Raw genomic sequence first — 16,341 nt, forward strand, 5'->3', positions numbered from 1 at the left:
ATAAGTCACTCAAATATCAGTGCCACTTTGAGTTAATTTGATCAGTTAGTTTCTGCCCATTTTCCCACAGGACCAATCAACTCTTGGAGTTGAACTTCCCTCAACCACATCATCAAATCACCCTGCCCCTTTCCCCTCTTGTTTTTTTTCCGAGTACTGCTCCTCTGTTTCTCAGGCCACCAGATGATTTAAATAGTAGCATGGCTTTTCAACTTTATAATTACCTAACCACGCTTGTAAATGGCTGTATCTGAGTTTAACTTCTGAGCTTGCAGAGATACAAGTGCAATCTTTACAATCGTTACTGCTTTATAAACAGATACAGCAATTATATCAGGGATACAGTAAAAAAAAAGAAAAAAGAATAAGAATAACTCGCACAGATTGAGAATAATTATTGAGTTTTATGTTAGTGTTTTTGCAGCATAGCCAATTTTACATGCGCTGTATGTGCTTATTGACATAGAACACACACATACATGATTTCACACACATGTACAGGAGAAGCACACACACACATGCATGCGTGTATACAGACTTGTCAGTCAAGCAGTGAGACTGTTTATATTTAGAAGTTGTAATGAGTGTGATGTCATTTCACAGTGCTCCTGAGAACAACCTGGCAATCTGGATACTGTCAATCACTCTGTGCCTGCAGGCCTTAGCAGTATGTGTATGTGTGTGTGTGTGTGTTAAGTTTAGTTTAGTTTAGAGGTTTTGATGAGCACCTCTTTAACAAAGACCCAACATATGAGCTGCACATGTTGCCTTATTTGAGGAATGGGCTTCATCATTCTCACCTCATTGCCATAGCGACTGCATTCTCACATACACACCTACTCGCACGTACCCACTCCCAAACACACACCCTCACACATCTACACTGCTCACGTGTGGGTCCATTCATATACACACAGCTGCTGCATGCTCACAACACATACGCTCATTTAACCTCAAACACCCGCGGTGCCTCTCTCCCTCCATGACCACTGGAAAAGATGAAAATGAGTTTACTTTTTAAATTTTTTTCTCAAGCTGTGGCAGGCAGGAAATGTGTGAAAGAGTCTGAATGAATACTAATGACCCCCGACCTAATGTTTGTTTGAAAAATGTTTAATTACTTTAGCTTTGTCTCTGATTTATTAGGTATGCTGTGTGCAATTACAATTACTTTGCACATGTGCACCCTTTGTCTGAAACATTCTCAAGGAATAGATGCTGTGTTTTGTTTCAGCAACGGTGTTTTATAATGTGAAAGTAATATCATATTAATAGCATCTTATTTCTATAGTAATCACTGAATGATATGTAAACATGTATGGGACATAAGGCATGTTGAATTTCAACCGGTCAAAAGTTTGGGATCGCATATACAATTTTTTTGTTTACCATTAAAAGTCACACGTATTATCAAAAGAGTTGCAAAATGAATAAAAAATATAGTCAAGACATTGACAACATTAGAAATAATGATTTTTATTCCAAATAATAATTTTGCCCTTCAAACTTTGCTTTGGTCAAAGTGTTTTCAGCTGTGCTAACATAATTGCACAAGGGTAGCAAACACAATGTACCATTAGAACACTGGAGAGATGGTTGCTGGAAATGGGCCTCTATACACCTATGTACATATTCCATTAAAAAACAGACATTTGCAGCTAGAATAGTCTTTTACCACATTAACATTGTATAGAGTGTATTTCTGATTTATTTAATGTTATATTCATTGAAAAAAGTGCTTTTCCTTCTAAAATAAGGATGTTTCTAAGTGACCCCAAAACTTTTGACCGTTAGTGTACAGTATAACCTATAGTAATTCTCATTACCAGGCCGTTACTTAGGAAATATCCCCTTAATCACCACATTTGTACTATTGTTATTAGAACATATTTCATTTGCCACAATACTATGTGCTGTTTATTTATATTGACCTAGACGGTGCAGACAAACTGGTCCTAAAGTAAAGTTTTTCACTGGTTGCCATTTGTCATCTTGGCAGTAAAAAGGAACCAACACCGATGTATTCTCAAATTTAGTGAAAATGCAATGAAAAAAGCATCATCAGCTAGTATTTTTGGCAGGTGACAGTCACCATTACATATTACAGTCGTCATTTCCAGCGTTTGGTTTGGGTCAATATTAAATCACGTTGAAATACATACACTGTCAGTGATTATGCTGTGTATACACAGAGAACTGCGTGTTTGCTTACTTGCTGGATTATCCAATTTTGGGACACAGCAAATAATCCCATTTAGTGCGAGTCTCATCCCATGCTTTTTTTTGCATAATATAACTAATAAGTAAATATGATTGACGATTCGCTCTGTGCTATGGGACGGGTGGGAAGACTATTGGTGGATCAGGCAAAGCAGAAAAGAAAAGCGAGAGACTACAAAGTGACCAGCCAAGAGACCACCGCTGTGTCTGTGTCCTTGTTCTTTTTGTCAAGTACATGTTAATGTTTTAATGAAATGCAAAAGAGGGAGGGAGGGGAGGGCATCCATATAAACGGCTAATTAAAATAATGAGGAAGGAAAAAGACTGTAGCGCATTGTCACTATTGATTAATTAATTCATGAAGAATGGATAAGCACAGTGGATGTAGCCTCGATAGCCCCACCATTTCACAGTGTTTTTCACAGCTCAAAGGAAAGGAAAGGAAAGGAAAGGAAAGGAAAGGAAAGCTGGCAAGGAACAGGCAGGTAATACCTGTAAATATTCACACGGTTGGCCTAATGGGTCATCGATGTGGCCGGGGATGGAGGTGTGAGTATGATGTCTTTTTAATGTATGAATCATACACAGATTTTTTTATTCACATGCTACTCATATAAGTGGTGTGACCCACACGCTGAATGTACAAACATTCCCTGACCGCCCTCCACTTAAGGTGACTTTGAATGTTGGAGTGATTTTTATCAGGTCATTTGTATGTATCCTGGTTCTTTGAGCTCTCGCAGAGACAGATTACTTTCTGATTGCTGCCTCTATGTTTCCAGCGTCACGTCCCCGCTCTGAACAATGTCACACCTTACTTCCTTGTTTGGTTCTCAAACATGAGAACGGCACTAATGTGTTCTGCCCCTATCAGATCACTTTGCTGTAATTCAATGCCTTTTCTCATGCTTCTCAAATAACAGTCTGTCCACTGCTATATCTTTAGTGATTGTTCGAGAAGATGGTGGCAATTTGAAGTGTTGCCAATTTTGAACAACGTTTTCCTGCTTTTATGCGTTTTTTAAAGAAGAAGCAAACAGATCTGTAGTCATAAATTATATTTAATCCCTAACGTATATGGAGCCATGCCTGCTGTTTTAAATTATTATTATTTTTTTTAATAAAGATTTCCAGCCTGACATGTTTCATATTTCCATTCCTCCTGTTCTCTGTATTCCCTGAATCTTTCTTTGTATGTCAGTCTGTGCACGGGCAGCAGCGGGGCAGCCTGAGTGCTGACAGACGTTCCCTGCTCCCTGCAGAATCAAGGCCCATCAATCATGTTAACATGTTAATTAGTAGGATTTATTTTATCCAGCAGAAATAACAGTGAGGATCCCATTACAGAGCCTGGCCTGAGGGTGTGTGTGTATGTGTGTGTGTAGGTGTAAATGCATTAATTGGGGGGAGGTCCTCTGGGGAAGACCCTGTTCTCAATATCTCTCAGTCGCACACTGTGAAAAATAACGATAAAGCATTAGCACTTTATCCAATCAATCAAAAAATTTAAGTGAATCCATTTTTTTTTTTTTAAAGAAACATCACGTATTGTCCGATTTGTGTCCTCCTGACACAATGTGCTGCAGCACATTTGCGATACGCCAGATTCGGTTCGCTGATAAAATGACCTGATCGTTTGTTCTGTTATTCTGAGCCAAGTTAGTGCATTAGCAGCAACACTCCTGCTGTAGGTGTGAAGTGGAGGCCTGCCCAGATAAAAACAAAGATTCATACTCTACTGCTCACTATTTACAATGCAAATAAGATTAGGAAATAATACGTAGTGTTCAAGTTACCCCACCTGACAGTCTATGATAGGTTTTGTGTTGCGTGAATAGAACAGGCAAAGACTATATTACAGCCTGCATGAGATCCATTTGCTTGTGCTTGTTCTGAGTATATAGAGAAGTGATGACAATGTCAATAAATGTCATGTTATGACATAAGGACAAGTACCTGTAGATTTAGACGATGTTTGTGTGTTATTTGGTCATGGATAATCAACAATGAGAGTGTGTCCTCTTTGATGCTCACCTGTGTGCTGCTCCTCTGTTTTTACTGAATTAATACATAATTTTGCTTGACGCCAGACTGCATCTCAATCTCATTTGAGATTGAGTACGTGTCTGGAGAGGATGTAGTTACCACCCATTTTCATAACACGTGACCATCAGACGTAGATGAAAATTCCTCCGTATGCAGTCGGAAGGACCCTCAACCAATGAGACCAATGATCTGGATAACACATGCAGAGCGACAAAAGAAAATGTGAAAACAAACATGCTTGTTGTAGTTGTTTTACTAGCGATGGCTATCTAGTAATGGCATCTAACAATTTTTGCCCGGGTTAGCTCCAAGACAGCTGCTCTTTGTTGACTGCCATGTTTGATGTATACACAAACTGTTTAGACGTAGCTTCTTTGTTGTCATCAAAGCCCGTCTCTAGCACACCAGAGCTTTGTGATTGGGTTCTTTTGTTTAGGAGATTCAGAAATTGACACAAATACCATCCTTTTTTTTAAATTCTTTCGAGTATCTACATTTTAGTGTGTATAACGTCTTCTTCTCCATTTAAGGTGAAGCATTGCAGTGCCACTTACAGGCCTGGCATATGTACTACAGTGTTTTGAGTTGTCTTGAGTTTTTTTGTTTGTGGCGTGTTTATGGAAAACTTTTTTCGGATTTTTTTTTTTTTTTTTTAAATATGAGATTAAACAGAGAAGGCTTAGAGGAAGATGCCATTTACGATGTGTTATAAAACATCTGACACAGCTGTTCGAGACACCTGGAAGAGCATTTTCTTTCCCCTTTCTTTTTAGACGTGTGACTATGTGGGCTTTTTTTTTTTTTTCAATCAGTGCTCCATCACTGAGGCAGGGCGTGTGCCACTGACACATAAAAAGGAAGGTGAAGGAAACACGAGCTGGAAATCCGATCCACCTTGTCTTTATCTGGCTCAGTAGAACAACACCACGCTCCATAGCAATTCAGCCGGCTGTGGACATGCACGCGTGTGCTCCTGTGTGTTCCTTGTAGTGAGTGTGCATATGTGTCTGTGTGAATCTAAAATATGTATATTTCCATACAAGACTATCTTCATTGATGTCCGCAATTGTGTGGTTATAAAAACAACAGCTTGTTACCAGTTTTGTTTTTATGCCAAAGTATTACACTATGTGTGTGTGTGAGTGCGTGCGTGCATGAGGCTGTTTGATTGTTTCACCACCTGTGCCCGCCATGTCCACAGATTAGTACCTCCCACCCTGACACTCAAATCAAACATGGCTCAAGTTTCTCAGCTGTCTTTTGTGTTGAGCGTGTTAAGCGATTGTTAAAGTGGCCCTATCCAGTTTCTCCTTCGGGGCTGAGGGTGCAAACTTTCACCGCCTATCTCTAAGCTTCTGCCTCGTTTTTTCCCCCCACTTTCGGTCAATTCTGTCTTTTCTCTTCTTCTTCTTCTTCTCCCTCTTTTATAAATGTAAGCAATTGAAAGTGTGGAACGGTCAATGGATAGACAGAATGTGACAAATTAACATGAGAGTTGTCCAAAATTAGGAATGAATTCTAATTTAAAGTTGATCCATCTAGCTTTAAATGGCTCACAGTGATGTATTCGCCAGGCTGCCGTCTGTCCCGTCCATTCCACAGATGAGTGGGAAGCTCATATCTCATCCCACCATTCAGCAGTTTTATTGGCATCTTATTTGCATAGCGGAGAAAAGTGAAGGGGACGACGACAGGGAGATGTGAGTGCGGTGGCTAACGAAGTGGCCTGGAGAGTGCATGGATGGACACTTGCCAAGCAACCCCCCCTCCCTTCTCCCAAGGCTTACTCACAGTCACTGTCGCCCACCCACCCCACCCACAACACATCGATAAGTGCACCCACTTTAAAAGCTCACAAATTCTGCTCCCTGCGACAATGGTTAGGTCAGCCTAGATAAAGCATGTCCATTAGAGGCAATCGAGTGAAGGGACATAGAGAAAGAGACAGACAGGAGGGCAGGGGAGGAGAAGATAGAGTTGGGGGGCTTTGATAAATACCAAAGGTGGCCATAACTCTTCTGGGGAATTTTAACATTTTTATTTTCTCTCGGAGCCTGATAAGTGTATGAATCAAATAGGTTTTAATCAGCAGATCTTAAGTGGGAATGTTCATTAGGAGGCTCATTAGCATATTGTCTGGGTATTTGGCTGTTTGCACGGAGATGATGGCACTGATCTGTGGGGCTTGCTCTGTCTTTTTACGATGTTTGTACTGCACGTGTAACTGAAGAAAAAGACGAACGCTGCAAGATGATTGAACTAAAGTCAATAGAAAAAAACCAAGATGGAAAAAAAAATGTCGACATTGCATCACAAGTATTGCACCAGCTTATCATATACCCCTTTATCTCCGTCCCTCATATTCGTGCTGTAATGATCATTTTCTTCTATCACTGACATCCTTCCTTCCCTCTCACCCGCTCTCCCTCACTTTAAGTGGTGAGCTTGTGGTTATGCGGTGATGGAAGTTGATGGCTGCCGGCCGGCGGCTGTTCTGCAGGGGCTTTGGAGGAATTCATGTGTGACCGAGTGTGTTGTGGTTTGGTCAGATGGTGTAGACTGGCCTGCTGCCGTGGCATTATAGAGCGGAGCTCGAAATGACATCAAGGGACGGGGTCGCCGTGAGACATCAGCCATCTACTGCGCTTTATTTTTAATAATGTGTGAAAATGTTTCCAGATAACTCACTTTATCAGTGAAATGTGTGACACAAAGGCCTTAAAAAGAACAAAGTTAAGGGTCAAGCATATGTGAATATAATATAAAACTCTCATGAATACAAAAAGTAAGAGTGCAAGTACAATTTGGGACGCATACTATTCTTGGTTGCAATGTAGTGTCCTTGTATTGATGGAGTTTCCTTTGGTCCTCTAGTGGTCATGTTTTCATTAAATGAGCTGTAAGGTCAATGACCTTGCCTTGACAAAAGCTTTGACCTCATTCTCATGGCTAATGTCCGATACTATTGACAGATGTATCAGCACATGCGTCGATACGCTTAACAGAAACATACACAGTTTGGATGAAGATATACACCAGCGCGGAAAAGAGACTCTGAATGCAATCAAGTGTAAGTAGATGCATATTTTGAGGAATGGCTTCTCACTCTGCTGATGCACAAATACACCTGCCCGAACTCTCCATATTTCACGCCCACACACACACACACACACACACACACACACACACACACACACACACACACACACACACACACACACAGAGTCTGATAAGTAGTACTAAAAGAATATATTCGCTGTGATTTGAATTGCGTATGCGAGTACTGTGAGAGATCAATACCCCTATATGGAATGGCGGGGGATGTCAATGCCAAAGTGACAAGGACTGAGTAATGAGCAAGGGGTCTAATGGCAAAGAAGGAGGGGGGCCGCGGAGTGTGCTTTCCTCACCTGTACCTTATTCCCTGCCTATGTCTTTCCGTCTCGAGTAATGTCCTTTTTATATTTCAGTCCCTCCCTCCTTTTCCCTCTGTCCCTGACGTTCTCCTTTCCTCCCTTTCATAATGCGTTCCCTCTCCTCTTTCTATCCTTCCCTTCATACTGACATCACTCCCCTGCCTGTGTGGTAATGTGTAATGTTCTAAAGTTGTCCCAGTCCATGGCAGGCTGCAGCCGATACAGACTGATTAGCTATAAATCTGGCCACGGTGACCAGTTACCTCATAGGGGTCAGACAGACGGAAGGACAGACATGAGAAAAGATTGAGCGTGCGGGTGTATTTGTGTTAGTCCATGAGTGGATACCACAAAGGCAGAACTGTGTTATTTACCAGGCTTTATTAATACAGAGATGACTGATAAAGCTCACTTTCGTTCCATCTCGCTCCCTGTTTAAATATTAAGCCATAACCAAAAGCCAGGGTGGTGACCTGAGCTTTTCCAGGGATCTGCTGTCAAGCCTGTTTGAATGTGAACTACTGATAAAATGCTTGTAGTCATTTGACTAATCTCACAGGAATGTGTGTATGTGTGTGTGTGTGTGGCACCTGCGCTTGCAGAATTAGATCCTTAAGTATTTTTATTGCCTCCTTAGTCCCCACCAATTTGAACACTCAACTTTGAATCTCATCTAAAATATACTCAAGTGAGATTCAGGTCATAATTAAACCATTACATATACACTACTTGCAATTTACCCACTTTGTGCAGAGCAAATGATTACTCTTTGTTAGTGTGGACATCATGTTAGTCTGGACATCATACTGGCCCGTGCAACTGTAACTGGAATCAACACGGGGCAAAGGGGCGACAGTAGCTTAGTGGTAGAGCAAGTCGTCTTTCACCTGGTAGGTTGTGACTCCCCTAGTCTACATGCTCATGTTTCCTTGGGTAAGGCACTTAACCACATGTTGTATGAAAGATGTGTGGTGACTTGAAAAAGCAGCTTTGAATGGTGATCTATATTAGAATATAAAAACAGACCATATTGCAGGACAATTGCCATGGAAATGTCAACATTTTCATCCTCTTTAAATGTATTATTGCTCATATAATAGTAATAATTTAATTTGTCGAGCATATTTAATGTATTCCAAGGACAAACTAAAACAAACATATTAAAAGACTACACAGGGTGGACATTTGCAAGTATACATTTACATAAGCTAAAAAAGTTGTAATAAAAATATTAGAGGCTGTGAAAAATAGAGAAATATGATCAAATTAAAGGTATTGTAAAAACATACACTTCAAATATAAAGGTAAAGCTAAATCTAATTGTGTGACTGTTATCTGTTATCACTTCATTAATTACTTTAACTCAAATTTGTAATGGTAAGTTTTGGGGGGGGGGTTAACTTTTGTCTGAAAAACATTGCTCCAATAACTTGCCACGAGGCTTTGTTTTGATAATGTTCTATAGGTTAAGCGATTAATCAATCAACTCAAAAAAAATCAGATGGATTAATCAATAATCCTGTCCTCTGAGCCGCACTTGCTTTTATTACAATGCACAATTTTAAAAACAGACATTGATTGACACAACTTTGGACTGTGGGAGAAAAGTGGAGCACCAGAGGGAAAGCCCTATTAAAATGAGGAGAGCGTCCAAACTCCACACAGAAACAGCCAGCCTTCAAATTATGTGCTTGACCCATATGGAAGATTTCCATTAGTAAATGCACACATTCACAAGACGATGCAGATGCGTGCGAAACACACAGAATACATCAACCTCTTGCTTATAGCAGTGCGCATGATATTTGGCTCCCAGCTCTTGATTTTAAAACTCTGTAGGTTTATTTTGTTGGTGAAGGGAGGCACTGATGAGGACTATGAACGTAACAGTTTGACCTTGGCACTCTTGACTGTGACTCTTTGCTCTGCTGAGCCCAGAGAATCGCCTGAAGCAGCTCCCACGAGGTGTTCACCACATGTCGGTTATCAGCCAAGGATTCTACATTTGTCCGTGTGTTACTAGTTATTCTGCAAATATTTGGTGTGTGTGTGTACATTTGTCTGTACAAGTGTTGTGTTTGCAGGCTCCAGGAATCTAGCATCAAGTGGAGGAGGGCGCTATTCTCTTTGACTTAAACCTTAAACCTTCTTAGCAAACATAGTACAACTCAGTGTCAACACACACCTTTCGAACATTGTTATAAGCTGCTGATTAATCATCTAACAGTGTTCATAAACAGACTTACACCCTGTTCTAGCCTCGAATACTTTTACTGCTCTTGACCCTGTTTTAGCTTTTAAGCTGAGCCACTTTCAGTTTAAAGCACGCCAGATGCTGTTAAAAAAAAAAAAAAATTGAAATATGTGGCACTTGGTGTGAAATGGCAGCTTGCGAACACTTCAACTTCAATAAAAAGCGTACTGAGAAGTACAGCTGCAAAATATATATATACTGTATAATGCTGTGTGATTATGAGCAACAATAGCTACCAAAGAATATGATATTTCATTACACTGTAAAATGTCATGCAACCGTAAGACTAACGCTAGATCTAATCACCATTTGAAAGCTTGTGGTGAAGTGACAGTCTGTGAGGAACGGCTGTCTCTAGGAGCGTATCTTGCACGAGACTTGTGGGTTGGAAGCATGTCTTGACTTTGAGAGCATGCTTTTCCACTCAACACAGATCCCCTTTTCACCCAGTGTGTCTCCATGTCTGTTTCTTTTTCAAATTACATTAATATTAACACATGATAATGAAGGTCCGGACACAGACAGAGAGGCCTTTTCTTCCTCTCACTCACACTCACCCCTTTTCCCTCTCTAGGTCTCTGTCTCGCTCTTCCTGTGACAATCTAAACCAGATGCGGGTCACGGAGTTAAGGAAGAGGGTGATGGTGGTAGTGATGTGTGTGTGTGTGTGTGCGCGGGTGGTTGTCAGTGTGTCAATGTCCAGATATGCGTGTCTGTGCATGCATGATTTGAAGGGGATCAAAAGTCAGAACAGGAGGGGGAAGAGAGGAGGGGAGTTAGGGTCGGGACGTGCTATGCCAGGAGTCAGTTGTCAGAGGTTTGGGGCGGAGGGACGGGGGCACGGGTCATTAATTTGCTGTCCTTTGTTTTGTCAGTTTGTTTTCATGAGGCCCTGGTCAGGCCAAAAGTAAAAGCAGTCAGCCTGAAAATTGTCTGCCTGCTCTGCAGCATGTTCTACCCTCAGGGCTGAACAAGCCACTCCTGGGATGAGGGGGTTGCTGGGACAAGGAAGGAGGTGGATAGGGTGATGGGAGTACTGGTGGGTGGGTGGGGGTCAACCCCACTTCCCTTTCTCACCAGCCATTTCGTTCTAGATTGATCACAGATTAGAGATAGCAATGCTGCTCACTCCAGAGACTCGTATGTCTCTCACGTTGCCTTTAGACAGGCGATCGGCCAGAGATAAGACCTCACCCCGCCAATTAATATCAGGAAATGAGTGCCAGCAGTAAAGCACTAATCAATGCACACTCATGAACATGTTCTTTTGCTCGTTCAGCCAAGGAAACGGTGATTATATTCTCTGTGGATTGCACCATTTTGATCTCACAGTGTCTGAGGACGTAATGCAAACACACGTTTGTTGTAACAGTTGCTGCTCTACAAGACAACAATGATATGGATCAATCTTTTAGACTTTACATTACTAATACTTGAATTACCTAATTAGTGTAGTACAGCTCTCACTTGGTTAGACATCAGTGGTTGGTAATGACAATTTATCAGTATTCTTTTTCACGCTGTATGTTGGTACAATATTTCTTTATCTACAGCTTCTTAAAAAAATATTTTAATGTTGTCTTGAACAGACACGGTCAGAAGTTAGATACTTAGAACAAACCACATCTAAAACAAAACAATTTATAGTTGCTGCATCGTTTAAAACATAAGGAGGAAGGAATTCAAAGTATTGCAGTTGTAAGGAAGAGATGAGAAAGGTCAAATTTAAATGCTGCTAAGGTAAATTGTGTGTGTGTGTGAGTGAGTGAGAGAGAGAGAGTGGCCCAGTGCACACTGAACCAATAAAACTGAAAATCTGTGGAGTAAAACACTTTGCTTCTCTGGTTACACCCCCCATGGTTTTCTGCAGTGTGCTAGCATTCCCACCTCTGCACCCAGGGGTCCATGTAGATTTCCCACAATGCACCACTCTGGGGGCTTGATCTCCCAATACTCTATCGGGGGGCAAAAAGAAACAGAAGAAGGGAGGAAAAAACAGAGGAGAAAAGAGGTCAGAAGTAAAAGGTGGGGGCATGAAGGAGGAGAGATTGAAAATTTAGAAGGTGTTTGCACCGCTCTGCCAGAGTGCGACTGAAGGTTGCAGGGCAGGTAGATTCAACTGGTCGGTAAGTGTGTGGGTGATGAGGATAGAGAGGTGAGCCAGAGCAGGGTGATGAATGTTTGGACAAATATGACTCCCATATGTCACCACCTGCCCCCACACACAAGTCAGCACACACACACATACACTCTATGCACAAACCCACATTCACCTCGGAATACGTGATCACCTTTGGAACTATGAAGTGTTGGTGGGTTAAAGCATCACGTATGCATGTGTATGTACTGTGCATAGTGTATTTGAAACGCATAATGGCTCAGGGCTTGTTTAATTCAGCCTCACACCAACAGAAGCTCTGTGTGTTTAAGTTTGGGGGGGGGGGGGGGTTAGCAGATTGTGGATGGAGGATATTAAGAGAAAGGGGGCGGGTGCGTATGGGCATATTTCACAGTGGCACCCCTGCTGAGTGCTGTGTACCCACATTGTCATGAGTGCACAGATCTTTTTTATGCCTTTAAAAAATACCAGTGCTCCACTCAGCGGCAGCGTACAAAGAGGAGTCCTCGTGCTTTGTTACACTCACTCAAAAAATGCCAAGTGACATCAGCCTCGATCTTTCCTTCCTTCTTTCTTTTCCTTCTCCCTCACTCAATCTCTTCAGTTCCCCCTCCTCACGTTTCTCTTCGCCTTGTCTCGCCCCCCCATCTCTCTCTCTGTCTTTTTTTAAAGCGTGTGTAATGGTGTTGTAATTTCTCTGTCTGTCGGTGCTGCAAGAGGCCCAGTGCAGCCAGATGACTGTGAGCCGACTAAAGTTTCACAACATGTAATTAGGGCCTAAGTAGCGAGGTCAGCACTAGCTGCTCTCTCACCCCTCCTGCCCTGTCCTTCTACAACTTATCTCACTTCTGCTTTCAATCTTTAATTTTCACTTTTGATCACACCCTCTTTTTTTCTTTCTCTACTGCTCCCTCTGTTTCCCTCTTCATGCCTCCTTTTCTCCTTACTTCCCCTTTTCTTTTTATCTCCTTCTTCCTCTCCACAAATGAGGCAGCCTGCTCCTGCTGGTTCACATAGTCACACCATCTCTTTTAGATAAAGCCCTGCCATCTTCCAAAAAGAATGAAAATGATGTGATGGCCTCTTTATAGGAACTTTTAATTTAATTGTAGTTTCTTCTCTTATAAATGGTTAATTGAAATGCCAGAGGGTAGCCTGGTTCTAAAGTCAATAAAAAGTCCCCAGAATAGAAGTTTATAGGGGTTGTCTATGTACATAATTAAACCCTTCAGGCACTTTAGAAAAAAAAAAAAGTAAAATAGATGGTTATGCAAGACTGGCCTGCTGAGAGAGGGGATTCAGAGAGACAGAGGGAGACAGATAAAGAGAGAACGAGAGACAGAGGCTATTAGGATAGTGCTGCACACAAATCAGTGGCCCTACCGACACCTCAGGGATGCCTTCACGGTGGCTGACAAGAGCAATACTCCACAGCCCTCTGCCTCCCCGAAAAAACAACAAGGGAGGAAGGAGAAAGAACCCATTGACATTTCTAAGCAAAGGGTGAATAAGAAAACTTGAAGAAGGGGCTTTTTTTTGTGAGAAGTTGCATTTGAATTGGAGTTACAGTTATTGGTTTTCATTTGTCAGTTAAGTTCATGTTTCACTCAGATATACTGTAACATGTAAGACTATACAGTAAGTCCTCCATGCTGTCACGCGCCGTAATTTGTGTCTGACTTGTTACTGAGCGAGTACACGTTTCTGAATCCTCCGAGGTTAATTGGTTGCAACGGTGTGCACTGCATTGACAGTGGGGTGCACAGACTGATTTAGGGTTACACACACACACACTCTCCCTCTCCCTCTTACACACACACACAGTCTTATTTCCATCACTTCAGAAGACTTTACACTTAACATTCATGTCTTGAAGATTTACTCTAACCTTAACCACCACCACTACTGGCCTAACCTTAACCTCATCCTTACCATACAACATGATTCTGAGCATCACAACTTTGTTTGCATGTGCTCACAAGCCTATCTATCTCATTTTAAATAGATTTTATGACTTCTGTGTGTCCCTTTCTCTGTAATGACATGCAAAGATCCACCACATCTGTGGTTGCACATCTGCTTGTGTCTTCCCCCTCACACATCCGTTTGTGTCAATGTGAGTCTTGTGTCGACCACACCGGCCTGAAAGGTGGCTCGGCTTTTCCTGACTGATGATAAATGGCAGCGCCAGGAGCAGATAACCCTCGAGGAGTTTTTGCTCTGGAGAACAGCAATGGAGAACATTCTCAAACTCCCCGCTGACCTGACACACACTGCAGCCTCTGTCCTGTTTGTTTTCTCTGCCTGCCTCTCTCTCTCTCTCCTGCTACTTCTCTCTTCCTAACATCTCCTCAATTGCTCCCTCTCCCCCTCTCTCCTCACTCTCTACTTTCTCTCTCCCTCTGCTCTGGTCAGTGATAGAGGAAGGGCCCAGAGCGACCTGCTCACTGTGGGCAGCACACGGTTCTTGGCGCCAGCCAGTCGCAGGAGCCCCCCTTGCTAAAGATTTGGGGGCAGGGGGGTCAGTGGCTTCTGCTGCCTCACTTTTGCCAGTGTCTTGTACAGAGGGGAGAGTAAAAAGCTAAAAAAGAGGGGTTGATCTGTTATCAGGTTGCAGTGGCGTGGGTTGTGCCAGAGGTCCTGTCGTCCAGCTGTACATTGGGGTCTTTGTTCAGAGATGTACCATTTGGGTGTATGCATGTGTGTCTGTGTGGTTACAGCAGATTTTTATTGGAAGATGTGGGTGCAGGAGTGGATGAATGCACAGTAGCCTAAAGCTGGAGACCAACAATGATCCTACCACTTGTTAAATCAAATGCTTAAATACATCTACTGGGGAATAAGGAAGAGTGTGGAGGGCTGCAGGCCACGTCATAAAGGGGGGTGAGGAGGGGGGAGATAAATGAGAGGAGGATGAAGAAGAAAAAGAGGAGGAAGAGGAGGGGTGGCGGGCTGCTTTTACAGCCGGGCAGCAGCAGCAGGCTCTGTTTAATATGAAGTAAAGAACAGATCCAACTGCATCATTAACTCTCAATTACAGCCATGAGGCTAGCAGGCCAGGCTGAGCTGAGCACTGTGTGTGTATGAACAAATACTGCCCAGATTGGTGTTAAATCTAAATACACACACACACACACACACACACACACGGGCAGCAAGTATATTAAATTCTGCTTTACATGTGTTTGTGCTAAGTACATATGGGCCACGTCTGTGTCAAATGGATCACTTCATGTAAATTTTGTCAAATCATTTTGTTTAGTGTTCTTTTTTTTCATGATTTCACAGTTCATTCATTCATTCGTTGTCGACCCTCGCTTTATCCTCCTCATGAGGGTCAAGGGTCACCAGAGCCAATCCCAGCTGACACAGGGCGTAAGGCGAGGCACACGGTCGCCAGGCCATCGCAGGGTTACCATATAGAGACGAACAACCATTCACTCTCACATTCACACCTACGGTCAATTTTGAGTATTCAATTAACCTCTGCATTTTTTGGACTGTGGCAGGAAAATCCAATACCCAGAGAATAAAGAGCGGAGAAGATGCAAACTCCATGCAGAAAGACCCTCATTCGGACCGTGTTGCGAACCTGGTTCATTGCGAGCCACTACACTGTAATTTGTTTTTTTATAAATCAGTATGGACTCACAATTTTTTCGTGTGGCAAATAAAATTAACCGTTAATAATGCTATCAGAGTAACAGTGTAGACTTTACCAGTGAGCTCTTCCGCAGTAAAGCCAGGCAACCGACACAACACAGAAGTCATAGGAAGTGCTGAGGAGACAATTGTAAAATCTATAAATCTTAAACCGTCTGTATCAAGTGCAAATGGATTTTCCACATGCAGTAAAGACAAATACAAAAAGTGGGCGGCTCAGCTCTAGCCTGTTATGATCATTTTACTTAATTAAATGTTTCTATTAAAACACAAAACTGATTATGTTTTCTCAGAAGGCTGTCATTTTAAGAGCTGAAGCAGAAACTGCCACTTAACTACTCGTGTGTCTCCATTCTTTCCTTCCTTCCCCCTTCCTTTTCGTGCAGATGAGTAAATCTTATAAAACTGGCTGATCCAGATGAGGCCAATTTCAGCATGGGCCTGAGATATGTGCATCTGTTTGTGTGTTTATTTAGAGACTTAATGAACGTGGTGACAGCATGGGCCAGATGTGCAGCATGAGCAGCCACTGCTGAAGTCACTGTATAGATAGACAGGCACATAATCAGATACATAAATACACAAGATGACAGGAAAGACATTTTATAATGCAGATAAATGAG

At 42.1% G+C, this 16,341-nt stretch overlaps 1 protein-coding gene across 1 annotated transcript in view; it reads left to right on the forward strand.

Moving 5' to 3' along the window:
• mecom (MDS1 and EVI1 complex locus) overlaps positions 1-16,341 on the forward strand; it is a gene marked incomplete at its 5' end in the record, with an annotated part of 125,763 nt that overhangs the window by 63,181 nt on the left and 46,241 nt on the right. The window lies entirely within an intron of this gene.

This window comes from Microchirus variegatus (assembly GCF_963457635.1).
Source record: "Microchirus variegatus genome assembly, chromosome: 3".
Classification (NCBI taxonomy): domain Eukaryota; kingdom Metazoa; phylum Chordata; class Actinopteri; order Pleuronectiformes; family Soleidae; genus Microchirus; species Microchirus variegatus.